At 39.2% G+C, this 22,867-nt stretch overlaps 1 long non-coding RNA gene across 1 annotated transcript; it reads left to right on the top strand.

Annotated features, from left to right (window-relative positions):
* Nucleotides 1–5,856: 5,856 nt before the first annotated feature.
* Nucleotides 5,857–22,307, top strand: LOC135183674 (uncharacterized). The gene is made up of 3 exons (XR_010305648.1): nucleotides 5,857–5,909; nucleotides 11,032–11,099; nucleotides 22,254–22,307. It is a non-coding gene; the product is annotated as an uncharacterized LOC135183674 (long non-coding RNA).
* The last annotated feature ends 560 nt before the right edge of the window (nucleotides 22,308–22,867 follow it).

Below are 22,867 nucleotides of genomic sequence, written 5' to 3' on the forward strand. Positions count from 1 at the left end.
AGCTATAGCGAAAAATGACAGGATTTGTTAACCAAGACTGTTTAAAGAAGAAGCTCAGTTCTTCATTGACTGTTTCTCATTTAACCATTACTGCATTTTAGGATGTATCTTAAATTTACTTGTTTTAAAATGCATATAACTGGGGTGATTAAATGGACTTGTGGTGGTGTCCAACACAGAATATGCTGTAGTAGTACCTACTAATGTAATGTTAATGGCAGCTAGAAGATGCTCAGACATTCTACGTGTTCTGCAATGCCATCTAGTAGAAAACAGCAGTACTAAAAGGTCTCAGTTTGCAAGTGTTTGCCTTAGTGGTAGGGGTTTTATCATGATTTTTGTTGTCCCTTGGGCAGTTAATGTCACTAGCATATTTTTATTTTTTATGGAAGTCCTTATTTCTCATGTAGCATAAGCCACCACTTGTCTCCCTGAACATGAGTTTGCATGGAACTCTGTTACATATGATATTTCATTCTCTTTACCTTAGGTTCCTTTCATGGCATTTTGCTTAACAGAGCAGATGAAATTAGTGTTTTACACTCATGAGTGTGGAAAAGGAGTAATGAACTAAAAGCTGACTGGAAAGCTCTCACATGATTTTCATCCTTGTGAAAGTAGCTAGGACTCTGAATATAAATCTCTATAAGATTTGTGATGTATATTAAAGGTGAGTTTTGGAACTTGATCCCTTGGGACAAGAAAGTGACTGTGTAATGTTTGCATGGCAGCAAGAGCGAGCCTCTCTTCATACCTCCACTCTAAAACAACTGCTGCAAAATATGTGTCTAATTTTAATGTGATCCCTCCCCTTCAAAATAAAGAAAATAACTCCCACATTTAGAAGTGTTTTTGAAGACTTTCAAAATGTTCAGAAAGTCTGCAAATTATTCAGAAAGTTTTAAGGTGTAGTAAGGCAGAAGTCTTAATGTAAATAGGCTGCAGGCATTAAATAGACTAATGCTGTTGTCATGCTGACTTCATTTTTCTTTTGTTGTATAAATATAGAGAGAGAGTACATGAAAAAAATATATTGGAAATTATCTGAATTGGTTCATAAAACCTTGCTGGTTTGCAAATCATTACGATATTTTAACTGCATTGCTTGGTTCTGAGTTAGTATCTGTAGGCATCTTGCATTATATTATACCTTGGAATTGCATCTGAAGCTTGTGGCTACACAATACCGCTCTGGAAACTTGGTATTTAAGGTTGAGGGAACACAGCAACTTACATCTCTGGTGTGAAATTCTGGTCATGGTAACTTCTATAGCTTGTCATTTGTTTAAATAATGCTCATGGCTTTGCCTTTCCACTGCACTTCAGTTGAGGAGGAAGATTACTTTTTAACTTTACCTTTTTAGATTCTTCATGTTTATGACTATTGATTTTCTTTTAGACGTTCCTGCAGTGCTTAAGGAATTCTTCTCTAATCATGCTGTATATATTTGGTACCAAAACCCAAAGACTTAGAAAGGAGCATTGCTTTCTAGAAACCTATATCTGTCTGTTTTATTCAGTATGTGAAAATATCTATGGCTAGTAAATATTTGTTATGTTGGTAGTTGAAGAAGGTCTCTTTGACAAGAATGACTGATCTATCACCCTGAAAAGGGTGATGATTTTAAATTTCCAGTAATTAAATGATAGTCAAATAATATCACAAGCATTAAAGAACCTTAATGAATAAATAAGGTTTCTAATAACCAGCTTCTAATGGTTGTTTTCAGCAGCTGAAATTCAGCATCAGCATTTAGAATACTCCAATATTTTTACTGTTTTAATGCCTAAATTATATTACTTAGGCTATTAATAGGACTTTTAACTTGTTCTGCTGTTTATTTTTTGCTGCTAAGGTTGCCCACAGAGATTCGCTACTAGCCACTGTGGTACAGCTGACATTACCTAACTACCGTTCTCAAGATCCAGCAACATATCTTTCCTTACCCCCTTGCTACATATAATTTACATGTGATGGTTATAAAAACTCTTTTTCTGAAACTCAACAATCCATTTTTTTAGTGGATTGGTTCAAAATGTTGAGCAGTCACAGTATTGCTTGGGCGTTCTACAGAAACAACGTGCGACTTTATGTAACAGAAACAGACTATGTAATGTATGGCAAATAATATTTGTGATCTTTCTGCTCCCAAATTCTATTACCTGAAACTGAATTAATTCTTTTGTTTTGTTTTCTTTCCTTTCTGTTTGTAGTCACTAATTCACATTTTTCCTGTGTCTCAGGAGAGCTGGTCATGAACAAATGGATCTGTGTCTAGTGAATCCAGCAATTATTAGAACTCCTTCAAAGTGCACTTTGCAGTTGCTGACCTGATTGAGTCTAAGTGGTAAGACATCTAATAAAATACTGAATCTTCATGTGAATGTAAAGTTAGTGTCATACAACATTTATTTGATGATAGATAACCTAATGTAAATGCATGAAATAACTGCTATCACCTGCATGAAGATAAATAGCTTTTCCTGAACTAGCAGACTTTTGCATATAAAATGTTCCTATTTTATGAGTTTTCTGCATTTTTTGCCAAATGGATTTTGTAATGACCATAAATGGAAAGTTTGATATGTCTGCTTAAACATTAACAGAGGGCACCTGCTTGTGATTCTGTAGAATTGAAATAAATGAAATTGTTACCTGAAAATTTGTTTTAAGGCACTGGCCCTCAAAATAAATGCTATTTCCTTCATTGCTCCACATATTGAAAAGTCAAAATGCATGGAATCAGATGCACATGGATTGTCAGCATGTCTGAACTGGAGATCTGTGTCTGTTTATCCTAGCAGACTGGGACAAGAGGCCTGATATGGCAGTGATGAGCAGAAATGTCAGTTCATTAAGTCCTGTGCACATCACAACCATTTGAGAGGAGAAAAGTGTCCATAGTACACTGCTAATTTAAAAGAAAGATCACATAGTATTATCAAAACCACTTAAAAATACTATAGCATCCTCAAATTGTTTGTTTGCACATGTAGAGACAGTAAAAAGAAGATAAGTCTTGTCAAACGTGAAAATTGGTGAGAATTCTGGACTCGGGTTAATTAACTGCTAGGCAACTACTTAATATTACATTTTCTGAGTCAATTAAGGATCCAAAATAAGCTGCCTGAAATTTTTGCCAGAGGTGTGATGGATGTCTGCATTTCATCTGACACACTGATACCCCACACTTAATGAAAATAACGTTTCTAGTATATCAGTAAACTGAATCAATATGCATTCAAACAGGGAATTAAATGACTTTCATGTCTGCTAAGTGCTGACTGTCCTGTACATTTGGGCATCTCCTTACTTGAGTTACTCCAGGCTTGTGGCAAAGCAGTTCTCATTTTGATTTTAGTAGCTAACAGTAATTTCACAGATATTAGCTGGCAGCATTTGAAAATGTATCTGTTTCTCTACATCTCTTAGTGTAACTCTTTCTCCTCAGCTTCATCAGAATGATCATCATGCAAACTTGGCCTCCAAGAGTGATAGCTTTTTTTTTTTTTATTTGGAAACATGACAATTACTTCAGTGAATTTGTAAGGATACTCCATAGAAACCATCTTTCTTTCCTGGCTTTCGTGCTTTAGCATTTGATTTAAGTCTGTAGCAAGCAAGCAGTCAGTCAGCCTACCTAAACAATAGAAAAAGTTACACAAATTCACAGAATTGCCTAGATTGGAAAAGACTTTTAAGATCATGAATCCCATCACTAGCCTAACACTGACAAGTCCTTGACTAAACCATGTCTCTAAGCACATGATCTACATTACTGTTGAACACCTCCAGGGATGGGGACTGTACCACCTTCCTGGGCAAACCTTTCCAATGCCTGAGAACTCTTTCAGTGAAGAAATTCTTCCTCCTATAGAACCTAAACTTTCCTTAGTGCTCCTTGAGGCTATTTCCTATTGTACTATCCCCTGTTACTCAGTTGAACAACACTAATTGACTAGTATAGTCTCTAATTGACTAGTATAGTCTATAAACCCAATGAAAATGAGAGGAGTCCAGTGGAAATCAGCTGAGAGTTCCCATTTTACTGCAAAACACCAGGGAAAACATCTTTCTCACTTAGTGTCCAAATGTTTGGGTGTGGGACACCCTGTGTTTGGTAACCATGGGAGCAGGCCCAGCATCAGCATAGCAGTTAATACTTACATGTGACTATTCTCAGATTGCTCTGTTAAAATAAGTCATGCAATTGTTGATGCACTAACTGGAAAAACAACAGCTGCATGCTCTTTCTTCAATGCAGTTACAAACACTGATGTGCCATATGGGCGTGGAATTAAGGCCTCAGTGGCAGATATTTTGAACGACTTTGGTATCCACAACTGGGAAATCCCCAGATGAATTAAAGAGATCACCTCAAATGAGTTGCATTTCTTGAAATAAGCTTCTGTAGAAATCTCGAGTGTCTAAGTGGCATCTTCTGAGCAGGTTAGCAATAAGTATCTTGTATAAACACATGAGCAGCATCCCGCATAAAGCCTGGTTATGTGATGAACAACAGACCACACTCGGGTTTTAAGCTGCATATGCCTTTTAATTTTCCTCATAAGAAGACATACAGGAATGTACTTTCACACAGCTCATTGGATTACAGCTTGAAAAGTATCTTAATATTTGTGCCACTTTAACTGAAGGTGCCATCACTAAAGCTCAGAGACCTTCTAAGCACACTAAGTAATGGTGCGTAGCTTTCTGGCTTGGCTGGGAAGAAGTTTCACTCTTCCTTCAGTTTCACTCTTCCTTCCTGAGCACACTTCTGCCTTTTTAAGGCCAGCTGATAATAAGTAGAACATTGCCCCCTTTTGGTCATAAAGAAAAAACATACAGCTAAAGAAGAAGCATTATGCAAGTTGAGGATGCTGCAGCAAAAGTACTTAATAGTATATTCATTTGTAATGTAACTGCTCAGTAATGGTAGCCCGGTTCAGTGGAGGCTGTAGGCATGCTTGCCTTTGATTGTGTGTATTTCATACCATGGTGATGTATTTTGAGAGAATATATTATGCTGCACACTAATTATGTTTTCCTCAGGACTGAATTACATATGCATTGTGAAGATAGTACGAAGGCTACCATGGTTACCATTGTGCACCCAGCAACTTATTTTATACAGTGCAAATTAATCTGAGGTAATGCTTGGAAGAGAGGAACGTGGAATAAGGAATGCTAATGTCTCAGCTGAAAGATGGAAATTAGATAGAAAAGCACAGCTTTTATTGAAGATTATATGTCAGAGTCAGCATCTATAAATGAATCCACCTGTAAGGCTAAAACCAACCATTCTGTCTTACATAAACCCCCATATCTTTCTAGTCTTAATAGGCACAGACTGCTGCTCTATCAAAGATATTCTCTTAATAGGAGTTTTCCCCCTTCCTATGACTTCAACACTGTATTCCTGCAGTTCAGACTCTAATTGTGGGTTATTGCTGTGTCAGAGGGTGCAGTTTCATGGTGTGAAGCCATTTAGACCCTACCCAGGCTACAGGTGCTAGGGACAAACATTATGCCCCTGGCCAGTGACTTCCAGATGGCAAGGACTGAGCACAGTACAGCTTCAACTTCTTCCTGCTCCTCACAGCTCAATTTTGCTCATGTTAAGTTGCTGATACGGCTTCTGGATCAACTTGTCCCATCAGTTGGAGCTGTATGGCAAAATTAACATGCCGCTTGGATATAATGTGTGGTTACAATTCTCACTTTTCCTTCTTTGCAAAACTCTTTTGCCTTGGGACTAATGGTTTTAGTAGACCAAGAAAATCGAGTCTAGAATATTTAGGTCCCGTTTCTTCCCCAGATCTGAATGCAAAACAATGCTGTTTTGATTTCCAGATAGAACCTCGAGGAAGGGTCAAGTGAAGACATTGGATAAGCTCCAGACAGAATTGTAAGTTTCCCACTTTAATGTTTTCTCTGGATTCCCTGTACATATTTTTATTTCTACAGCATAAAGGCATTGTGAATATCTGCAGAACAGTGCTGCCTACTGTCACAGCCACACCTCTTGATGCTTTTTTGTGTGTGTGATAGCAGTTTCACAGAGTTCTGCTGTGGATTCTCACTGCAGAAGCTGTAAACAAAGATTTAACTTAGCTCTAATGAAGCAAATCACTTAAAGATTGACAGTATCAATCTTTTAAAGATGTTTCAAAACTGGAAGGTGCAGAATAGTTTAGAGATTAAAAAACCCTTTTAATCCTGAAATTTGATGCTTAACATTTTGGGGAGGGAGAAGGAAGAAAAAAGTATGTAACATCAAATGCACCAACAGTTGGATTTCAGTTAACTTAGCTGACTTTATACTGACGCAGATGAGGAAATCCTGGTGTCAAGCATTCTGCTGGCTGAGCAATATCTCATTCTATGGGGCTGGCAAGTTTTGGCAAAAGACTGATGGTAGCAAACAGCTGCGAAGCAATAACTTCAGCTTCCACAGATGTTCCAGCAGTGAATAACTGCCCAAGGCGGAAGCTTTGATGCTTAAGTGGTGGAATGTTTATCTTAAAAACTAGAAATTGAGCTACTAAAATGCATAGGCACCTTTTCCAAGTGTTATTTGTTAACACAGTTCATTGGCTTATGTGACTTGAAACTATATTACTACTATTTTTAATGAAAAACTGATTTGCTGTACATAGCACAGCACTTCAATGAAAGTATAAAGCATGTTCAACAAAATTCTTGGTAAAACAAAATAGCAAGTTTCAGTAACTTTTCCACTCTTTAGTGATAATCACTTACAAACTGTTTCTACAACATTCTTAATGATCTAGTGTAAAGTATTTCTGAAGATGCTTAACTCTGCAGGATTAATCACTGGACTCCTTTACCATATTCTATACTGAACCTCTCCTTTGCAATGCTTTGGGATGGAACATGGTCAAGTTTGCCTGCTAGATGTAATTTCAAAACATTTTTTACCTGCTTGCTCTGTACTTTAACAGAACCTTGAGATTCATACACACACATTAGAAGCTTTGGAGAAAAAAAAAAAATTAACCAGAGGTAATCATTCACACAAGGGAATCATAGAATCAGTCAGGGTTGGAAGGGACCACAAGGATCAGCCAGTTCCAACCCCCCCTGCCATGGGCAGGGACACTCTACCCTAGACCAGGCTGGCCACAGCCTCATGCAGCCTGGCCTTAAACACCTCTAGGTGTTTAGCTCTAACACCTCTAGGTGTTTAGCATCCCATCTAGGGATGGGACCTCAACCACCTCCCTGGGCAACCCATTCCAGGCTCTTACCACTTCCTCCTCACCTCCAGGCTGGATCTACCCACCTCCAGCTTTGCTCCATTCCCCCTAGTCCTGTCATTCCCTGATAGCCTAAAAAGTCCCTCCCCAGCTTTTTCATAGGCCTCCTTCAGATACTGGAAGGCCACAAGAAGGTCACCTTGAGCCTCCTCTTCTCCAGACTGAACAGCCCTAACTCTTTCAGTCTGTCCCCATAGGAGAGCTGCTCCAGTCGTCTGAGCATCCTCATGGCCCTTCTCTGCACATGCTCCAGCATCTCCACATCCCTCTTGTAATAGGGGCTCCAGAACTGGATGCAGTACTCCAGGTGGGGTCTCACCTGAGTGGAGTAGGGGGGGAGAATCACTTACCTCAACCTGCTTGCCACACTTCTCCTGATGCAGCCCAGGATCTGGTTGGCTTTCTGGGCTGCATGTTCACACTGCTGGCTCATGTTAAGCATCTCGTCCACCAGCACCCCCAAGTGCCTCTCCTCATGGTTGCTCTCCAGCCAGTCACTGCCCAGCCTGTATTTGTGTTTGGCATTGCCTCAACTCAGATGTAGGACCTTGCGCTTGATCTTGTTGAACCTCATGAGATTGTTTTGTGCCCACCTCTGCAGCCTGTACAGGTTCCTCTGGATGGCATCCCTGCCCTCCAGCATGTCTGCTGCACCAGACAGCTTGGTGTCATCAGCAAACATGCTGAGGGTGCACTCAATGCCACTGACCATGTCACCAACAAAGATGTTGAACAAGACTGGTCCCAAGACTGATCCCTGAGGGACTCCACTTGTCACTGGCCTCTGGCCTCCACTTGGACATGGGTCCATTGACAGTCACTCTTTGTGTGCAGCAGTCAAGCCAGTTCTTTATCCATCTCGTGATCCACCCATCAAAGCCATGTGTCACCAGCTTGGAGACCAGGATGCGGTGCGGGACAGTGTCAAAGGCTTTGCTCAGGTCCAGGTAAATGACATCAGTTGCTCACCCCTCTGGAATATAACAGAGCAATGATTTATAGTAATCAAAGATAACGAAGTTTCTTACAAAACTTATTTACATCACGCACACATTTTCTTTTTCTCATCAAGAAACTTTGTTCTAAGGTATTTTGAGAAGAAATTTCAAGTTAGTGGCCAAATAGTTTGGAATATGATTAGCTGCTAATTCAGATGCTCTGGAGTAATCTTTGTGCTGAACTGAAAGAAGAGAGGCACAGGTATGCCACAAAGGATCAGGGTCATTTCTTCATATTTGTAGAAGCAAGTTCAGATTCAATCACCATGTTCTTCTCAAGAATATTTCTACACCCTGTGTCCGTGTAATATGTACACAGGCTGGGGACAGAGTGGCTGAGAGCAGCCAGGAAGAAAGGCCCCTGGGGGTACTGGTAGATAGTAGCTGAAGATGAGCCATCAGTGTGCCCAGGTGGGCAGGAGCCAATGGCATCCTGGCCTGGATCAGGAACAGTGTGGCCAGCAGGACAAGGTTGGTTATTCTTCCCCTGTACTCAGCACTGCTCAGGCCACACCTTGAGTCCTGTGTCCAGTTCTGGGCTCCTCAATTCAAGAAAGATGTTGAGGTGCTGGAAGGTGTCCAGAGAATGGGCGACAAAGCTTTTGAGAGGCCTGGAGCACAGCCCTGTGAGGAGAGGCTGAGGGAGCTGGGGGTGTGCAGCCTGCAGAAGAGGAGGCTCAGGGCAGACCTCATTGCTGTCTACATCTACCTGAAGAGAGGCTGTAGCCAGGTGGGGTTGGTCTCTTCTCCCAGGCAACCAGCACCAGAACAAGGGGTCACAGTCTCAAGTTGTGTCAGGGGAGGTCTAGGCTGGATGTTAGGAGGAAGAATTTGCCAGAGGGAGTGATTGGCATTGGAATGGGCTGCCCAGGGAGGTGGTGGAGTCTCTGTCCCTGGAGGTGTTCACAGCAAAACAGCTGAGTTTTTTGAATGGAAAAAATTAAAAAGGGACCAAACATCCACCCACTGTACCTGACCAGCTAAACAGCTGAGGGCTCCATGTAGGTCAGTGGGTACCTTTGCTTGTAGGGCTGGAAGTGGCAGTTATGATAGCAACATATTTCAGATATTCATACATCAGGCAAGGTGGATAAGGCGTTTTTCAGAGCATCTGGTTCTTTGGATGGATGGACAACACAGATGGGGAAGTTCTGAGTGACTGAACATTACTGAGGTTATTCAGCAAGCTGGCACAAATTTGTTCCTCTGCAAGGAAGCCTGCAGGAGAGCTGTAGGCCATTACATCTGCAAACCTGAAACTAAAAAGACAGAAGGAAATAGAGGAACACAAGGAAAACTATAGCAATTGATATTAATTTTAGAAGATTAACTTTTAAAATCATAAGATAACTAGTTGTAGGGGAAGTTTACATGTTAAGAAGTAGGAGGAAATGTCATAAAAAGAAAATTACTACTTTTACAACTCAAATAGAAGTAGATACTTCTTTTTTTCCAATTTATGATACTTTTAGAAAGTAAAACTCATTCTATAAGCACAAATCATTAGAATGAGACCAACAAAGCAACAATAGTTTGCTTGAAAGTAGCTGTTGCAGGATGGTGTCTGCTATAATATATCTAATTAATGAAATGTTGAGCTACTTAATATGGTCAGTAACATAATCAAGTTACTCTTTTGCAGAAGGGTTATCTATTGCTTTTAGTGGTGTGAGCTTATCCCTCCCACCTTCTTCTCTACTGGTTTATAAAGTTCCTGATTTCTGGCAACTTTTGGTTTTACACTTGAGCTGCATACAGCTGTAATTGAGCTGTAAATAGCTGAGACTGGCAAGCTGTGTGTAACTGATCACATAACGCAGCAATTTCTTTTATATTTCGGGGTAGCTACAAGCACAGAATTAAACCAATTATTTCAGCATATGTAGCAATAGGCACAAAAGTTAGGTTTAATTTTAGATCTTTGTCTATAGCCAATAGAAAGAGGATGTACTGGTTAGCCTCTGCTGAGGATGGAAAGAGCCAAGAACCACCATAACTGTGCTTACAGAAGATTCCTATGAATCTTTCCTTTGCAGCACATTGTGACTGCGGGAAAGAAAGCTGGGTTTGTATATTGTCTCCAAGCTCCTCACTGCCCTGTTGAGTGTTTTATTTATCCATTCTCTGTGAGTGATGCTGTGTGTTGTCATGCATGATTGGCAAGACTTCTTAGAAGGTATTTTAAGGTGTAACTCCAGTTGGAATGACTTTAAGGTTGTTCTGTCCTTAAGGCAGAAGTGGTAAGACTCTCCTACTTTCACTGAAGCATATGTAATGTAGAGGAAGAGTGTTGCCAGTGAACTAAATTCTTCTGTGTAGAAGAAAAAGAGAGTCCCAGTGAGCAGCCTTTTGCTCATTTACTCCCTGCAGAGAAATGACATTTGTTCTCTGCAGCATTTTCTCTTGAGAGGACCAGTTATTGGCTTATGTCACAAACAGTCTACCATTCCTCTGTGATACATTCCTTAAGGCATACATGGATCACTTTCAATACTCAGTGATCCAAATTCAACTCCTATTGATTGTATGAATGTGCTGTGGCTGCAAGAACAGAAATTTGTTCTGTGTATATGTTAAAGTTCATCTGGTTTCCTTTCTGATGCAGTGCCACTTAGACATTTCTCCCCTCACATGTGCATGTATGTATGCACATGCAGGTATATGCACATATATACTTATATAAATAAATGTTTTAGTGACATTTACTGTTGATTGGCTGGTCCTAATTATACTAATTAATTGCCTTTTGCAGAGTCCATCCAGATCATCAGAATGGCAAAGGCTCCCTGTCTTCATTCACTCATTGCAGCTGGTTTGAAAGTAAGTAGCAGACGATATATATATAATAGATAGAATTGCAAACTTTTCTCGTGCTCTGAGGATGATTGAAGCAAAGACATGTCAAGAAGGAAAAGATTACAATGAGAAAGTGCTTTAAAATTTGATGGAAAGCATATGAGTATCTCCTTACTTTATATTTCTGTTATTTGAGATCACTGGTGACATTAATTTTTTTCACTCCTAGAATTCTCTCTCCAATGTAGAGTTTTAGTGTTTCTTCTCTATTTTGATTTTTGAAGGAGCCTTTGCTGAGGCAAGCTGTGCAAGAATACAGTAAAATAATTAAATGCCTTGGTATCTGTTGGTATGAGCAAGCCTTGTTAAGTTGGCTTGGGCTGTGTAGATGCACATCAAGAAAACACGCTGTGTCATACAGTCAACTAGAACTCACCATTGACTAGAACCAGCATTTTATTCTTGAGGCACTTCAGTGTTGCTGTTACAGAATTGAGCATGAGAGGGGGAAGAACAACCTAATGAAAAATTTGAACACGATCTCGGTCAAAGGATGGAGAGATAACCCATGTATGAACTTACTTCAACCTGGACTCATGGCTTTTTAGCCTTCCTGGTTAAATATATTAAGCCAACTGTTCTGGTGCGTTACACAGTACATTAAACAACTTAATCATACTGTCCTCTCTTGCATTAATAAATTTAGCATTTGTATTCCCTAAGCAGCTGTTTTCTTCTCTTGCTCTATTTTAGCTCTTCTTCAGAATACAAATTCCAACTCATTTCCATTTTTTCCAGACCTAACACTTTAAAAGTTTTGTTTTCCACTTTTTTTTAACCCTCTAAACAAAAAAGCAGTGCTTTAAATGTCACTGCTATAATTTTCCAATAAATACTCACTGTCTTGTTAAATATTTCCCAATATTCTTCTTTCTGGAAGGAGGGTATTTTGGGGTAGTCTCTTTGAGACAAAAGAGCTTGTTCATCTTCTTGGTTTTTATTCAATTGATTGCTTTCATGCTGAACTAATTGCTGTTTTCACAGGTGTGTATTCATTCTCTATGCACCTCAGGTTTTACACATCAAAGAACACGATAGACTATAGAGATGGAACTTTTAAGATGGAAATTAATAAGGTCTATGCTTTGTCCTTCTGAAAACCGCAGATCTAAAATATCATGACTCTGGCAGTTTCAGGCTTTGGTCGTAGTTGCAGATACTGATCAATCCCACTTATAGCTGCAGGACTAACTACTGTAAAGTCTATTTCTCTTTAAGACCTGAAAAGATTGCATAAAGGAAGTAAGTTTAGTTCTCAGGCTTAGGTCTGAGGTGGGTTGAAATTACCCCCAAAATTAAATCACCAGGCTAGCGCAGAACGTTTGTAAGCAAAATGAAGCCATATTTTACAAGCAAGCTAGAATCTAGAGGCATAAAATATGATGTATATGTACAGAATATATTTTCATATATTTACAATTCAGAAATAACACAAGAAAACCCTTGAATTGTTTTCCTGCCCCTCAGAACAAGGGAACAAGGGAATAACTTTTACTCCAGAGAAAAATCAGGTCCCATTGCAGCTATCTACTTAGCCATGAGCAAGAATCTTAGCCAAGATCAGCAAAAGCATCAGCCAGAGTGGAAAGAAAAGGAAGGGCAGAGCAGTTTGTGCAGCACACTTCATCCTAATCTACAAGTGAATGGAATGATGTAGACTTATTATTAATTTTCTTTTGCATCCAATACCCTATTTACCTTTTACTATTCTTTTTCTATTCAATGTCTTTGAGATTTCCTTATTTCTTGTTCATAATTGAGAATCAGGCTAGAGGGTTAGTTTTAAACCATCACAATGTCAAATGCTTTAAAATGAATATCAGTTGTTGAGACTTGAAGTTCTGTAATTGTAAAGACTACTAAGGCTGAGGGTGCAGAAGAAGTTGGAAGGTGACATAGTCAAAATAGCTGACTCAAACTGACCAAAAAGCTACCCCATCCCATATGATGTCATGCTCAGAAACAGGAGCTCTGCATATGGAGGAGGAAGAGAAGACACTATGGCATTTGTCTTCCCAAGTAACTGTTGTGTGATACAGCCCTGCCTTGCAGATCATCAGTCTGAGAAGTTCCACCTGATCCATCTGAAAATGCTGTTGCAAGGACCCTTGTGACAAACTTCTGTTGCTACCCAGGCAGCAAACAACCCTCCTGCTAAAGAGATATGATTTCACCATGTAAATGTTACCATATGCCATCATGGTGATCAGTTTTAGTATTTATTTACTTACTCTATCAGCCTCTCTGTGTAATAAGAGGATAATCAGAGGATGGAACAAGTTAGAAGTTCATTTTGCAGTACTCTTTTGCTTTAACCTGCTACAGAAGTAGACTGCTGACTAGATCTTAAGATCTTGCATTTCTTATGTGTCTACTATGGAGAATGTTGTATGGCAGTGTTTGAAAGTGCAGTATGTCTTAAAACAGGAGGGAGCAGTTTAGGAATAATTACTTGAAGCTTTTTGTGGTTTAAACACAGCTTTCCTGGCATTTTTGGATACCATTGTCAGGCCAAATCATCATTTTAACACTGTAGGAATTAACACAACATGTTCCACAAAGACTCAAAGAAGCTGTATAAAGTTCTAACATTAGTAATGCTTGAGGAAAAACTTCTGCAAACACTGCAGGATACTGCAAATTGCAGCACTGGAATCTATTTTATTTTAGCTGACTACCATCTAGTGCTCTACTGTTATTTTTCCTCAGATCCTGCTTTTGTGTGCTACACAAAAGAAAGCCTATGTTTTATTGCTTTTACTCTGCCAGCAAACATGCAGAATAAGAATGACTGATAGTCTGTGAGATTTCTTATCTTTCATGATATGATTTCTTTAACAACCATTCTTACTCCTCTCCCCACATATTTTCAGTGCTGAATGCAGTTCATCATTTCACATCTTTTTTTTCTTACTGCCATTCTCTCTGTTTTCAGCCTTTTTTTTTCCCCTCTGGCTTAGTGCACACCAAAGTTGTAACAAACATTGGAAAGAAAAGGAAAGGCAAAAAGAGAGCTTTAATTATTGTCAGTGCAGAGATATTTTATCACAGTAGATATTAACAAACCTGTATTAGAAACCTGTATTTTCTTTTATGCTATTATTAACAAAATCTTTGGGTCTAAATGCCTTTCTCTTCTCTAACAAAAAACGAAAAGGGAAGGGGACACATGCATGAATAAGATAATAAGATTGCAGTCTTGTCGAAAAAGGACCATGCTTGAAAATGAGGAACTAGTTTGTTACATCATTCTGCTTGTTAATTACTTGTTTCCTGTGCTAAAATTTCCCATACAATGGGAAAGTTTTGATGCTAGCTGGTGACTGGACAATCAGAACACCTTCATCAAACTAACTTTACCATAAACCACTTCATAACCATGATTTCATAGTAAATGTGGGTTTGTTGCATTGAAGTGTGCTCTTGACAAAAAGGTGAAGGCCTTTTAATTGTATTATACTGCTTATGGATCATACGTGTAACAGGACTGAGCTAATGTAGAGATGTTACAGAGGGAGAATGACAGTGTTTACACCGAGGAGGTTAAAAAGCCCAACTTCCAATTATAAAGTTGCTTTGCTACCTCAGGAGGTCACTACCTGCGTAAAGAAGTTACAGCAAAGGGTGGCAATGAAAGGGAGCAAGTTGAAATTATTTTTATAGAAGTCACACAGCAGGTCAGCAGCGGAGTGAGGAATAAATTTCAAGTCTCGTGAGTCCCAGCCCAACATCTTTGCAGCAAATTCTGCTGTTCTAGAAATCTCATTATTTGCTGAACAGACCAGAAGAGTTAAAAGTTGGGTTATGCACACAGTGCCAGTTGGCAGTCACTGTGCTCTGTTTAAAAAAACAATAACACTGTATAAAATCTAATTAACCTTCACCTATCTCTGATTAAAAAAAAAGGAGCCAACACCATGAAAGATGAAATGCCATCTATACTAGCATTTTATGATCTCTTCTGAAATAAGCACATCTGGAATCTCATCATGGGCAAGCAGTAAGCACTTGCTGGCAGAGGCAGCAATAGAAACGCATTACGCTGGGGGATGGAATTGAGAGGGATAATTCTGCAGGCTTCTCTCAGGTTTCCTAGTTCCCAAGATTTGGGGAGTGTTGTTCTTTTTATAAATTTGGGAATATTGACCTTTTAAAGTTTATTTTGCAATCACTCTATTTTTTGTTTCTAAAAGATCCCATTCTCTTTTCAAATGATTATTTTCTCTTTTCCCAATTATTTTTTTCCCTTCACCACTGTACATCTTCAGGAGTGTGGTGGTTTCAGGTTTTTAACCACTGCTCAGAAACCAAAAAAAAAGTAACTTGTGATTATATTACTCTGCCAACTCTACAAAGTGCACTTTAAAGTTACAGAAAGAGCGGCAAATGTGTCACTCTTTCTTTATAAAAAAATTATGTGCAGGCTCACTAAAATAACTTTAAAACATCACCTAGAATTAGTGTTCCTTTTTACAGTCTTGCAGCACCTAGTCTGCAGCATGATGGGTAGAAAAGCTTTCATCATAGGCACATACTTGGGGAAAAGGACTGGCACAGACTGGGTAGATTAAGAGTCTAATACAAAATGTGGAAAAGCTTGTCTAGCTTTCATCAGTGCCATCTTCTCACTTTGTCTCTATTCTCTCCCTGAAGGCCAATCTGTAAGTGTAGACAGACAACTGCTAAGTAATTTGCAGCTGGCTGATAGTCTGTGGAAAAACATCCTGAATATCTAAAGTTTGTATGGAAGAAATAGTTTTAAAATCACTTTTACTACACCACCAGGATCATAAGGGACTTCATAAACAGACCAAGATAAAAAAGTACTCGAATCATAACTTAGGCTATACAAAAATGATGACTTTCTTAATTGGGATTGAGATACATCCTTTTGTATCATAAGGCTCATTTAAGGGAGAGGTTTCTCAGGTACTAGTATATCTGAAGATCTCCACAGCATAGATACTTTGGTGGATACATTAAACAGCTAGGATAAAAAAACATGGAGAATATTCATTCTAGTACAGCTGGAGGTGGCCCTAATCACCCACGGAGCATAGATGACAAATAGCCTTAGTAGTTAAAGCAGAGTTTAGTAGACAAAGAGGTCTGTGAGATTTCCTTTGTGCTGCCCTTCTGGGTATCATAATGAAGTGTGCTGACATGTAGGGATGAGAATTGAGTTGCTGTTTTGACAGCCATAGTCACTGGTGGTAATAGACATGACCAGTCTATCAGTATGTTATTTCTTACTTTGTAGTGCTGTCACATACCTAAAGTGCAGAGACGTTTAGAAGTTTCAAGAGAAAGATGGCCCACATAGATTTGAGATGTTATTTTAAATTCAGATACTCCCTGTGTGATAAAACTATGCACAGATGTATGGACATGAAAACTGCTAAATTTATTACCAATAATATTGTAGATTATTATATTTGGCAGTAGTGCAGAACGTACCTGTGAAATAGGTATGACTAAATCTCCCACAGAGATGATGGAACATATTTATTAAGTCACTGACAAGCTGATAACAAAGACTGATACAGCTGTAACTCCAGGTTTGTCAGTTTAAAATAACAATACTAAACAAAGAGTACACATGAACATAAGCCTTAGCTGTTGTACTGGGTATATGTGGCAAGGTTTTGGTAGCTGGGAGGAGACTTGCTGTGGGAGAGATCTCCCTGGGAGTTGCTCAGGGTTGCCACATGTCAGGGAAAACTGATTCCTCAAAGGGCCTAACACAGGCCACTGCTGAACCTGTCAGCAAAGCTGATGGTGCTTTGGAAAGTGCATCTACAGGAAGGCAAGGAACTCCAGAAAGAGGAGGGGATCAAAAAGAATGACAAGTAACAGGAGGAACCCCAAAGCCAGAGAGGGAGGAGGAGCATGTGCTGGAGCAGAAATCCCTGCAGCAGCCTGTTGGAGGGTCCTTTGTTGGAGATAGAGTCATAAAATCAACCAGGTTAGAAGAGACCTCCCAGATCATCCAATCCAACCTATCACCCAGCCCTATCCAATCAACTAGACCATTTCTTGATGTGTCTGTGAACAATCCACACTGGAGCTATTTAACTCATTGCAATTGTAAATTGCTACTCTTGAAGAATACATTCTGAGGGGCCTTACTATGGGCTTTTGAAAATAAAACGAGTTAGTGAAGTGTCCACAACTTTATCCTTTGTGGTTCTAGTGCAGGGCGACATAAATTCTCCATGGTGTGGCACAGCATTGCTCATTTTTCTAAGATGAGTTTCATCAGAAAGTGACAATTTATTAAAAGTTTTTAAGAAAAGGTCAGTTTCTGATAAAGCTTCAGAAAGAAAGTTATTTCAGGTCCAGCATGAATACCTGATAATGAGAGACCTAGCAGGCTGGTTCTTATGACATTCATTAAGGGGTGAGAGAAGCAAGATCTTAGGTCTAATTTAGTGGCTATTCCTGTCTTTTCTCTCAGAAAACTTCAGCTTAGCAGAAATCCAGAAAGTAAGAGGGGGGAAAAAAACTATCTCTATATAGGTATCTTGCAGCACTTCTCCTAGCTCCAGTCATAGTTTTCTATGAGCATGACCCCTCCAAACAAGATCCTCTTCACTTTTTATCACTACTTCAGTTAGTCACTTTAAAGCAGTTTTCCTTTCAATATTGCCTCTTTGCCTGAGGAAGTGATCATTTTATGAATGAATAGGGAAGTGCTCTGTGATCACTGAATCCTGAAATAGCCACAGGTGTAAGTCTTAAGTGGTAGTCTGCTTTTGCATGAACTGTAAAATGCCTTCCCCTTCCCTTCTTTGGTTCACGCTACTCAAGAAGATTTGCTCTATACACACTGAAGTTTTGAGTTCTCTGAGTGCTCTCAAGTTGTTCTCATGGAATCAGAAGTAAAATCCATTTCCTTTTGTGTCTGGCTATAAAAATCCTATTTGTGACTGTGAGAGGGCACAACTACTTCCTTAAGGTTGCAGTGAAATTTGAGTGCCAGCACAGTGGCTCGTTAGGCCACCACAGCAATGAACTATTGGCTTAGACAAGAGGCAAATAATAGCTCCAGCTATAGAATTTTCTCCTATTTCATCTTTCTTAGATATCTTTATTTTCAGAGAGAATCATTTCGTGTCTTTGATTTCTTTTTCAGTGTAAAGCAAGAATACTGGTGTAGAACACAGTGGTGTTTCAGAGCACCTACTACAGTTTACCAGCATCTGAATTTTTTCAGGTGTCTCCACATATTTGATTTCTGCCTCTAGCAGCTGTTTCAAGTCTGAGGCAGGCCCTGACTTCTATAAATTAGTGCAGATTTGTAACTAACTCAGCAATTAGGATGCATATGTTCAAATAAACATAATACCCAATTCATAGGTCATCGTTACACTGTATTTAGCTTTCCAATTACAGAGCCATGCTCTCATTTCTGCCCAGCACAGTTAATGGTTCTCTGTCTTTTGTCAGAAACAAGGAAAAAATGTCTTGATATAAAAAAAAATCAAGAAGTTATCTTTCTGAAGAAGCCACAAATTAAATCAACTTTACAGCATAAATGCAATATAGTCCTTGCATCAGAAGGCAAAAACATTGGCAGGGAATACTTTAAGAGATGTGTTAGGATATTACTAGTTTAACAATAACAAAAAAATGCAGATGCCCACAAGTATCCAAGGCAGAGAGCTGTAGTAGCTTTCACAAAGGTGTCAAGAAGGCCATAAAAATGCCGGGAGAAATAAATGCCATGATAAAAGCAGATGCATGATTAGTGGTTTTGGCTGTTTCCATACTTAATTAGAATACAAAGCAAAACAAGTAACTAAAGCTATGCTGACAAAGTTACAGAAGCTTGTGAACACTCAGCTGCAAATGTAAACTGGGAACAGTTTGTATCAGTGCAAAAATTTTTAGTGAGTGGCAACACACATTTATAGGTGAACATCATCAAAAAGTTGTTAACTGTTTATTTTCAGGATTTTAAAGGTGCTCATAGGCAGTTTCACTGATGGATGGAATTTATTTATTTGCTTGCTTACTTTTAGGATGAGCTTAGAAGCTTTTTTCCGTCATAGAATTGTTGAACCAACCAAGTTGGAAGAGACCTCCAAGATCATCCAGTCCAACCTATCACCTAGCTCTGTCCAATCAACTAGACCATGCTTTTTCTTTTTTTCTCTCCATCTCTCTTGCATTTTTTCTGTCTCCCAAATCCAAATACCATATGAAAGACATTTAAGTGCACACTTCTTATGTATGTAACTGAATAGTGACAGAGGATTTTAAAGGCCTCAGTTTGCAGCTGTAGAATGCACACTTACTGAAGGCATACACTGCATCAGGTCAAACTTTGTCACCTTTGTCCTTCTCAAGAAAAACCCACAAAAGGCTTTCAGAATCAAGTGAGTTTTGGCAAGTGTTCCTGACTGCCACAGCACATTGGTAGCTAAACTGACAGTGCAGATTCTCTAAACATCCAAGCATAGCCAGGTTTATCACATCCTAGTTCTTGATGTTTGTAAATTAGTCTTGCTCCTCTCTCATAAAAATCCTTGTAGCAGAACCAAGTGTTCAGCAATTCTATGACAGGAGACACTATTATTTTGGAAGCACAACTATTTTTCTTCAAATTACCTTGTTGACAAGAGGAAAACCTTGCTGGAGTCACTAGAAATGTTTCCTGCTACATGACAGAAAAAACCCACTCTATCACTTGCAATTTTCACATGCTGTGCTTTTGTGGAAGGAAGAACTTTGTAATCTGACATCTCTGTGTCATCTCATATCTTAGTATCTTGAAAATGTTAAACTGCGGGTGCCTTCTTGAAAGCAATTCTGAATCTGCTGAAAGGCTGAAAAATTAGTGCTTGTCCCAATTTTGACCAATCCTCAGATTGAGTTTTCTCAGTTAAAGGTTTAAAATGCCTCCAACTGTTGCTGTTATGTTTCCATTACAAGAAGGTAAAAATAAGGATCACTATATGTGTTGTAGAAGATTTAAGATCTCTCCCTCTGATGAAATTAAACTAAAATCAAATTGATATTGTTGCTTTAGTTCTAAGTGCTCTGCTAGTGGATGCATATTATGAAGCAATACAATTTAAGACCAGAAAAGTGTTGAATCACTTTATCTGCTTTCAAGAAGAGAAACAGAGAGCAGAAGTGCTACCCATGCTCTGGTGAGACCCCACCCGGAGTACTGCATCCAGTTCTGGAGCCCCTATTACAAGAGGGATGTGGAGATGCTGGAGCATGTCCAGAGAAAGGCCACGAGGATGCTCAGAGGACTGGAGCACCTCTCCTATGGGGACAGACTGAAAGAGTTGGGGCTGTTCAGTCTGCAGAAGAGGAGGCTCCCAAGTGGCTTTTGTGGCTTTTCAGTATCTGAAGGAGGCCTACAAAAAAGCTGGGGAGGGACTTTTTAGGCTATCAGGGAATGACAGGACTAGGGGGAATGGAGCAAAGCTGGAGGTGGGTAGGTTCAGCCTGGAGGTGAGGAGGAAGTTCTTCAGCACAGGAGTGGTGAGAGGCTGTCATGGGTTGCCCAGGGAGGTGGTTGAGGTCCCATCCCTAGAGGTGTTTAAGGCCAGGCTGGATAAGGCTGTGGCCAGTCTGATCTAGGGTAGGGCATCCCTGCCCATGGCAGGGCAGGTTGGAACTAGATGATCCTTGTGGTCCCTTCTAATTCTGACTGATTCTATGATTCTAATTTTAAATCTCCAAACTGTTTTAAAGTATGTTGAAGCTTTTTACAAGTGTATGTCCACCAGCAATGGCTGAAAAACAATTGAAATCCAGGTCATGTTCTTGCCCTTCCCCTACCAGCTGACTTCTCAAAACCCACAGTATTTTCCCAAATGTATAGTTGCCAGTCCTACCAGAATGCAACAAAAAGTAATGCCTATGATTCCATAAATAGCAAAAAACAAACCTCAAACAGGGTCCTAACACCCTCTCCCCCTTCTACCAAACCCCCCACATTTCTGCTGTGCAGCTACAAACCCACGGCCCAGCTGCAGCAGTCAGAATTCTTCCCAAGGCGTTTGGAGAGGAGAGGGAGGTGGCGTGACATTTTTTTTGCTTTGAAGCACAAGACTTCAAATTGAAAGTCAGATATTCTACAGTTTTTATCTTTTTGCATTATTTCAAGTGCAGTGTTGTTTCCCAGAATTGAAAAGCCAAGCTATTCTAAGCAACACGCTTTCCATCGAATGTACTGCAGCAATGCTCTGGAGCATAGATTCTGATTAAACAATGGTGAGCCTTGCTGTCAGTAGCCTGTTTGCTAGCCCCTCTTCAGAGGCAAACAGGGATTTTACATCTGTGCTTTTCTCTATCAGCAGTCAGTGACATAAGAAAAGATTTGATTTGTAAATGTCTAAGGCAATAGACTTTATAGCACACAGCAAAAGGAAGCAAGAAGCAGTGAATTGCACAGCTGCCTACAGAAGAACCACATTCTTTTCCATGATCACCATTTATCAGACAGATGAAACAGGAATGTTTCTGTGAGAACCATCTCAATAGCAGTACAGAATATATACACTAACTCCTTGAGCATGTACAGTTTTAATGAGTTTCCTCCTGCCAACAAAAGCTGAAGTTTTGCAGACTCTCTTGTCCTTGCTACACCTTTATTTCCGCTTGATAAGAACTTATCATTCAGACAGTATGCTCTAATTTTGTATAGTGGGCTGAATCCACCACATATCAATAACCACCTCTTATTTTTTTCAATAAGAACCAATAATCAACCTTGATTCTTAATAAGAACCAATAATAAACCTTGATTCTTAATAAGAACCAATAATCATCTGTAATCACCCTTTGTTGTTAGAGCGTGGACATCTGAAAATCTGTATGCATAAAGCTTTCCCATCAGGGAATATGTGATGTGAGGTATGAGGTAAGAACAACTGTAGCCATAATACCCACAAATTCATGGCAATTTTCAGATGTTAGCAGGTATAAACAACAAAAACTGAGATCAAGATCCATTGGAAAATAATTTACACTTAATAAACTTGCATAATTGGACATTGGTAGCATGTTCTTAGTAGGATATGTCTATTATACTCTGTGAAGTCTTAAATGGAAGACAATATAAGGCACTAAGATGTTCTTTCTTTAACTCTGCAGCTAGGCCAGCAATAATGGCACAACACTCACAGTTCTAAGTTCAAGCACTGAGGTAGGTGGGAATTCTGGTTTTAGAAATGGCAAAGGATCTCAGCCTGAATTTCAGTTGCTCAGTAGCTTTTATCCTATACTGAAGTCAGTTCTAGAGAACAATGAAAGAAATAAAATGATAGAGAGTAATGTGTTAATAATTAATAAAAACATATTTCAATGACTAACATTGAAAAACTTTCAAGTGAGCCAGACAAGAGAACATTTTCCTTTCATAAACCCCACTTGGATATTGATTGCTATTTTTCCTCTTTAGAAGAGTTTTGCCAACTATCTTAAAGAAATTGTCCTTTGAGCATAAAACCAGTAGAGACCAATTAAAACACAGAAGAGTCTTCAGTAGCTTCCACTGGACAGAACCAAAATCTTTTTAGTGCAGCTTAGGAAGTCAGAGCAATCTGAAAGTTGCCTACTCTGTTTGATCTTTTTACAGATAAATGTGCACAAGACTCAGAAGAACTGGCATTTATTTGAAAATCTGCTTTTTAGATCCAGTAATGAAATATGCAAACATATCAAATATTTCCCTATTCCGTGTTTAAGTTATCTGAAACAACTCTCTG

Source organism: Pogoniulus pusillus, chromosome 19 (genome assembly GCF_015220805.1).
Source record: "Pogoniulus pusillus isolate bPogPus1 chromosome 19, bPogPus1.pri, whole genome shotgun sequence".
Taxonomy (NCBI): Eukaryota; Metazoa; Chordata; class Aves; order Piciformes; family Lybiidae; genus Pogoniulus; species Pogoniulus pusillus.